This window comes from Crocodylus porosus, unplaced genomic scaffold (genome assembly GCF_001723895.1).
Source record: "Crocodylus porosus isolate Cpor-Errol unplaced genomic scaffold, CroPor_comp1, whole genome shotgun sequence".
Classification (NCBI taxonomy): Eukaryota; Metazoa; Chordata; order Crocodylia; family Crocodylidae; genus Crocodylus; species Crocodylus porosus.
The window spans coordinates 59,141,936-59,149,965 of record NW_017728950.1 but is presented as its reverse complement, the minus strand read 5'-3'; positions in this window follow the sequence as shown (position 1 = coordinate 59,149,965).

Genomic DNA, 8,030 nt, shown 5'->3' with positions numbered 1-8,030 from the left:
CACCTACATTGAACACCTTCAAGAGAAAATTGGATGCTTATCTTGCTGGGATCCTATGACCCCAGCTGACTTCCTGCCCTTTGGGCAGGGGGCTGGACTCAATGATCTTCTGAGGGTCCCTTCTAGCCCTAATGTCTATGAAATCTATTAAATCTTTTGGGATCCAGGACAGTACTGCCTCCATCACTACAGGGATACGGGCAAAGCTGGGTGCCAATCAAAGCTGTGGTGCTTCAGGATTCCAGATCCCCCTCACAGATTGGGGTCACAGCAACAGCTGGCTTGGAGCATTGCAGGAGGGTATGGGACAAAGCATCTTTCTTCAGGGGAGAGCTTGCAGGGGGAGGATGATCCTAGTTTAGGGTGTGATTAATCACTGCTTTCACTGCTATGAGGTCTGACAGGGCTATGAAGCTGTAACACATGTATAGGAAGGTTTCCAGGGCTTTGTGCACATTCCATGGAATTGCCAACCTCAGCAGAAAGTCATCGTAACAAGCAATTCCCTTCCATGACTGTAGGGCATGTCCTTCCATGAGACCTTACAGAAGCAGCAGGGTATATTTTGCAGGATTCATACTTGCAAGCTCAAAGAACTGTGCTCTGTGCTGATGGTACATTCTTGCCAGGGAGTTATCAGCTAGAGGAGTGATGTCCTGAGATAGGGACAGACAAGTTATTGGAGGAGGACTCCCCATCCACCTCTGGGAACCTCTGGGGTGGAAAGAGGGGGAAACAACTGGTAATAGGTAGGTGAGAGGGTGCTTACCACAATGAGGTTCCACTCTCATCTTGCTGTCCCATGAAAATGACTGGGCTGAGGAAGGTGAATCATGTTTCCCCTCCTACTAACATAGGAATTTAGAACAATGGTCAGGTCTGTTCTGCTGTCAGGTTACTGTTGTCTGTATATCCGTTATTGTTTGTGTGGGAATTCAGAATTCATACACACATTGTCTATCAACTTTGGAAACAATCCAAAGGCCATTTCTGCTTTCTTCACTCCTCAGGATTTGTGCCAGCACGAGAACACTTAAGGCACCCCAGTGCTGATGAAGGGACATTCACACAGAGGATGTCCTGTAACCAAAAACATCAGCAGGACTACCAAGATGAAGTGTTAGAGGACCTCTCTGACTTCAAAAAAGGGAGGAAAGATGACCTGAGAAACTACAGGCCACTCAGTTTGACCTCAATCCCTGGGAAGATTTTGGAAAAAGTTATCAAAGAAACCATTTTTGACAGGCTAACAGAAGGCAAAATTCTGAGGGATAGCCAGCACGGGTTTGTTGCGGGTAGGTTTTGCCTGACCAATCTCATTTCCTTCTACGACCGGGTGACACATCACCTGGACAAAAGGGAAGAGGTTGATGTCATATATTTAGACTTTAAAAGAGCCTTTGACCTGGTGTCCTATGATGTCCTCATGGAAAAATTAGGCAACTGTGGCCTCAACTACCCCACAGTCCAATGGCTGGACAACTGGCTCCGAGGTCAGGCCCAAAGAGTAGTAGTTGACAGAACCGAATCAACGTGGCAGTTGGTGACTAATGGTGTCCCCCAAGGCTCTGTTCTCGGACCTGTACTTTTTAATGTCTTCATAAACGATCTGGACACTGGTGTCAAAAGCGAACTGGCCAAGTTCTCTGACAACACCAAACCTTGGAGAAGAGTGTCCACACTTAAAGATAGGCTGGTGGTCCAGGCCAATCTTGATAGGCTTGCAAGGTGAATGAATGAAAACCTGATGGCATTCAATACAGACAAATGCAAGGTGCTCCACCTCGGGAATAAAAACCTGCGTCACACTTATAGGCTCGGCAATGCTACATTTACTAGCACCATGACCGAAAGAGAATTGTGTATCATGATTGACCACAAGATGAATATAAACCACCAATGCAATACCACAGCTGGCAAAGTGAACAAAACTCTGGCTTTCATCTACCAACCTCGAGCAAGACCCAGGATGTCATCCTCTCACTATACTTGGCCTTGGTGAGGCCACAGCTGGAATACTGCATCCAATTCTGGGCTCCACAATTTAGGAAGGATGTGGAGAAGCTTGAAAGAGTACAGAGGAGAGCCATGTGCATGATCAGAGGGCAAGAGAAGAGGCCTTATGAAGAGAGGCTGCAAGCTATGGGACTTCAGGTAGAGAAGCGCAGGTTCAAGGGTGACATGGTGGCAACCTATAAGTACATTGGGGTGCGCATCAGGATCTGGAGGAATGTCTGTTCACCAGAGCACCCCAAGGGATGACAATGTCCAACGCTCACAAGCTCCTGCAAGACCATTTTAGGCAGGACATAAAGAAAAACTTCTTTACTGTCTTAGCCCCCAAGGCCTGGGACACACTCCCCCCAGAGGTGGTGCTCACCTACTCTGGACACTTTCAAGAAACGTTTGAACACTTAACTTGCTAAGATCCTTTGACCCTAGCTGACTTCCTGCCCCTTGGGCAGGGGGCTGGGCCCGATGATCTTACGAGGTCCCTTCCAGCCCTAATATCTATGAAATCTGCACACTGCGCCATCACCACTAAGAGCTGGCAGGGCTGGTCAGAGTTTCTGCTGAGAATTCTTCAGCAGATTTTGGAACACAGGACTGCCAGATCCTGGAACTGGTACAGGGACTAGGAAGGGGCTCAGAGAGGGTCCAAGAATTGGTACTTAAAGCTTATGCATCCCTCCAGTCCATCACGGAGTCATGCAGGTCCTTTCTGTATAGGGTGGCTACTGCTGTGGATGAGTAGGACCATGCCATGACAGAAAGGCACCTGACCAGAGAAAATGGCACCTGCCTCATGCCAGCATGAGTTACCATGGGAACTGGCCATCTCCTACCTGTTCTCCCACAGCGAGCAACCACCACCAGACCACTAGTGGGACTTTCGGAGAGCTGACCAGGTGCACTGTGTCCATGCCTCCCTATATGCCATCTGCCCTAGCTGAAGCCTTAGATCCCTCAGCATAGCTGGATAGTAAGCAAGGACTGGAGATCTGAGCCACTGGTCCTCTGAATATCCCAGAAGTGGTGGTTCTTCCTTCACCTGGGGCAATGCGAAACACCATCACCCTTCCAGGTGCTTCTACCCCAGAAGCAGGGGGGCAGTGACATGAAAAGGTACTTGAATATCACTGATGAGGCAGTTGGATGGTCCCTGGTGCTCTTTGCCCCATCCAGCTCCCCAGCAGTACAAAACCAGACCCACCCATGGAGATGTGGCTGTTGAGCTCCTTGGAGCCATCCAGCTCAAACTGGCACAGGCCATGTTTCCACACCACAGGACTTCCAGGGACTCAGCAGGAAGACCTGTAGACAAGTGACTTGGGCAGATGCACAAAACCACCCCACAGCACACTTAGCGCAACTGCACATACAATGCAATTTGCATAGTGCTAAGAGTTTTAAGCTCTTCAAATCCTCTTTGAAAAGGCCTTTATTGTCAAATGCTTATCTTGGGTTTATTTGAAGAAATAAAGTTTGCACAGTTGTGAAGTTTGTTCCTTACGCGCTTCCTGTCCAACCTTCAACTTGAGTCATTGACAATGCTGACCCACCTAGTGGTCTGTGCGTCTCTTTTCCCATCCCAGCCAAGCTTCATGAATGCCCAATGCAGGACCCTGTGCCTCTGTTTCCTCCTCCAAGCCAGTTCTCACCAACTCCCAACACAAGACTCCTTGCTTCAGCCTCCCAACCCTAGTCCCACACAAAAGGGAGTTAACATGTAAGATATTTGTGGAAAAAAGAACATTAAAAGATGCTATAGGTTGTAGCCGTGTTGGTCTAAGGACATAAGCAGACAATATTCTTTGGGTGAATCTGATATCTTATTATCAGATTCACCCATTAAAAGGTGTAGCACAGCAAATGAAGAGTTCACAATCATTCAGAGTTCTCCTGAGCCCCTTCCCAACTGACAGAATATTGTCCCAGAAAGTACTCAGCCGAGGACTTGGCCTGCCTGTGGTTCTGCCGCAGATAATCAGGAAGGAGCATCGCTTCTGCTGTGGCACTATCCAAAGCCCCAGAGGCAGCCCTTGCTGTGGGTCAGTCTGAAGTCATCCCAGTTTCCTGGAAGGCTTCACCCCTCACCTGCATACATTGTGGAGAATGCCGGCAGTTGCCACAAAGCTGGGAATGCTCCTCAGCCTTAGTTTAAGGTGGACCCCTCAGGACTCCTGCAGTGTGCCAAAGGCACACTCTACCACCATCCAGCAGCTGCATAGCTGGTAACTGAAGAAGGCTTTCTTGGCTGACCAGTGTATGGCTTCATGAACCAGAGGAGCAGTGGGTAGGCTAGGTTACCAAGAGTCAAGGGAGCAACAGTCAGCCTGCCTAAATCCATGGTGGGAACATGGTTGGTGAATTCCACCTGCTCCATCATCTCTGGGAAACTGGGACTTCCTGAATCCAAAAGCATAATGTACCTAGTCTGACAACCCTTGGGGTCCACAACTGCCTGGAGCGTGACTGAAGAGAATCCCTTATAGTTTTTGTAATCAGAGGCATAGAGAGAGGGGCACAGAATAGCTGTGGGTCCCATCAGGGGCCCCCATGCAGCCTGTGGATTACACTAGCCAAGGCAAAGGTTCACTTAGTTGTGAGCTCAGCTGTTTTCAGCTGCTGTTTGAAATATGGGGAAATGTCAGTCCAGCAAAGCATGCCAGGTCACCTCTTCACCAGCCTCCTAGTAGTGGAGCGCAGGATGTGCATTACTGCACAACATTCCTCAGCTTTAACACATACTAAGTGCCTCCCATTACAAGGACTTACATGATTTTCTGTTGGAGGAAAGTTGCCTGAATACATGGTAGGGAAAATGTTCTTACTGGTGTTGCTGCAAATGAATGACAACTGCTTCACTATTTTGCAGGTAAGGCTGTGAAGCATAGGGAAATTAAGTGACTTGCCCAAAATCATAGAGAAAATATTTAGTAAAGCTGGAAACTGAAGCCATGTCACCACACTACCAGGTAAGAACTCTGAACACTGAGCCTGACCTCTGTGCATCACTTATGAACATTAATAGAAATATCAAAAACTCAGTAATGATATTACAAGATTTTTTTTATTTTGTGGTAAAACTATGGAAATTTATAACTTAATATCACTGTTAAAGAGTTCTTCAATTCCTTTCCTCACTCCACACATTAACCATACCAAAACACTTGCATAAAGGTCTTCAAAATATAATTTAATAGTTACTGCAGAATATCTTAAGATCACGAAAAGTTCAAAATGTCTTGTTTGAATAAAATGCAGTCTTTTTTCTTATCACATGTGCTAGACAGTTGCTAACACCCCAAACTATTAGATCTTTTGGTCATTTTCCATAGCTCTGCTCATTTTTAAAATAACTGAAGCATCTCAAGAGTGATCCATAGGCCTGGAGTACCTTTAATTCTTTTCCATTTCAATGGGACACTTCTATTACAGATTCTTTTTTAGCTCCCCATACAGAAACTGCCAAGTTGTATATACATCCAGAACTAGAGCCAACCTCAGTCATTTTATAATAGCAAGATCAAATTTTAAAAAGCCTGCTCATCAGAAACTAGTCTAATTTTACCCACGTAAGTCTTTTTTTAAATGCTTCTTTAATATTGTATGGATGCAATAAGTCATCAGCTTAATATTTTAAAGTTCATGACTGTTGGGGTACATTTAATAAGAAAAAATAGATACACTGTCTTAAGGTAGCAGGGTTAGATCCTGGCTTAACTGAATCTTGGTGAGGGCCAAAAACAGACAGAACAGAGCAGAGGTAGTGCCTGTGGTGGTAAACAGATACGCCGATTACCTGAGCATGATCAAATATATGCATTTATTATCTTATCCTGACAAAAAGTATAACTCTGAGTAATATTTTATATGCCATTTAGAAATTGTATGACATGTCTATTAGGTAATTATATAGCTATATTAAAGTGCTGTTGCTTCCAAGGTACCAGAGAGCATACTGCTAACCACTGAGGAGAAGGGGCAATATTTGTGGTTAAGGACACTGACTCTTACCAAAAATATTTCAAAATGTTGAATGAGAAGAAATAAGTAAATAAAAAGCAAACAGAACATTGCTTTTAAGAAAAATATGTAAAGGGGATACGTGTGGACTTGGATTTATTTTACTCAGTACTAAAAATTAGATCTCTCAACATTTTAACCACTGATTTCAGGGACCACTGGATTCCAGATTCAGGAAATAATTTCCTACAGCTCACAAACAGAGCTTGAAGTAAAAGTATAGGAATATGTAACTATTTTAAATAGCATACAGAGAAGGTACATAAAACACAAGAAAAAGGAATAGCTGTGCAGCTGTTATGATCATTAACCCATTGCAAAACACAACCAAACTGTGTCCCCTCAGTTACTTAGACTAGGCATAGCATCTACAAATATGGGACATGGGAACAGAATGCCTACACAAGTACCAAAATGTATGTGCCATATGGGCCCAATTCTGTTCCCTGTGCAGACTACTGCAACAAGAGAAGACCTTGTGTACCTTTTTCTCTCTGTCCTTTCTCTGATGTCAAATCACACTATGTAGTACAGCAAAAACTGAAAGTAGTTGACTTAGTAATCATGAAAAAGATGTAAAAACTGTTTTATACCAGTTTGTTTGTGTTTCGCTCTCTCTCTGATTTTATAAATACAACTATTCCATCAGCTTTCCTTTTACACGGTCTACAAACTTTTATGATTTAATTAAACTAACACAATGCTTATTCATTTGCTTCCTTTCTTTCTACTAGATTATTTGCTTCTCACTTCCAAAGGTGTGATTGAATCCATTCCTTCTTTTTCTTAAATTTCCCTATTTGTGAGGAGGCTAAGATGACAACAGAAACCAAAACGTTAATGCAGTTGCTCCTTGCATTTCAATATCAGGTTACATTTGCTGAGAAGTCTATATATACCTAAGTTTAGGCACCCAAATTTGAACATTTTGGGATAGATCCTGGCTCTTGTTTCTCAGTTATACAGGAAGAAAAAGAGCAGCTAGCCTCCTTATTCCCCTGAACTTGTTACCTTTATTGTAGGGAATAGCCCAAAAGAAAAAGCAACTGCTGTGAGGATGCTAGTCTTCCTTCCACATACATAGATAAATGGGAGATACCTGAGCTCTATGGCATAACTGCATCATGCTAGCCAACATGGTTGAACCCCATGGGGAATGGCAGTCATTTGAATCAGAATTCATGGGTTCTTAAGGGGGTGACTTTGGGCAAGTCATTTCCCATCTCAGTGCTTTAGTTTCCCTCACAGTATAACAGAGTAATGATCCTTGTCTTTATAAAGAGCTCCAAGCGTGGTATCAGGGAATGCGGCAAAAGCGGGGACCAAGCCACTACTTGGTTCCTGCAGTGCTACGAAGTGTCTATTTCTTAGGACATATTGCTAGGAGCCAATATACACCTTATGCATAAGTAAGCTGTGTGTTATGGGGGGACTACTTCTATTTATATAACAACATGAAATACTTGAATAATGAACCTACAATAAAGTTAGTTGGAAAATTTCCAAAGTTGATGATAAATGGAAAGGTTTTTTCCCTCTGCCTCAGAAAAAAAATCTTCTCCTACATAACTGTTAATCAGCCTTGGAGTGGTAAGTCACAGTGACTTTACCTATATGAATTTCAGAAGTTATCATTTTTAACTTATGTGATTAACAAAAATAGTGCAATATTCAGTTTGGTACCCTAGATTCTGCATTACTACAGTTTAGTTATCAGAAGGTTAGTAATCAGAAGGTTATAGCATCCATTCTTTTTCTTACTTGCCCAATGACTTCAACAACATTTGAAAAATCAATCAGAAAACCATACTGACAAATACATATTAAAAACAGTTTTATCATCATACAATCAATGAGATTGCAATGACACCTGCAATATAATCACACCTGCAAATCCCTAAAATATTTTTGCCTCTTCTCCCCCTCCCCCCATTCCAATATCTGTATAACCATGAGTAAGTAGTAGGCAGGTCCACACAGCACAATGCAGAGCTGTGCAC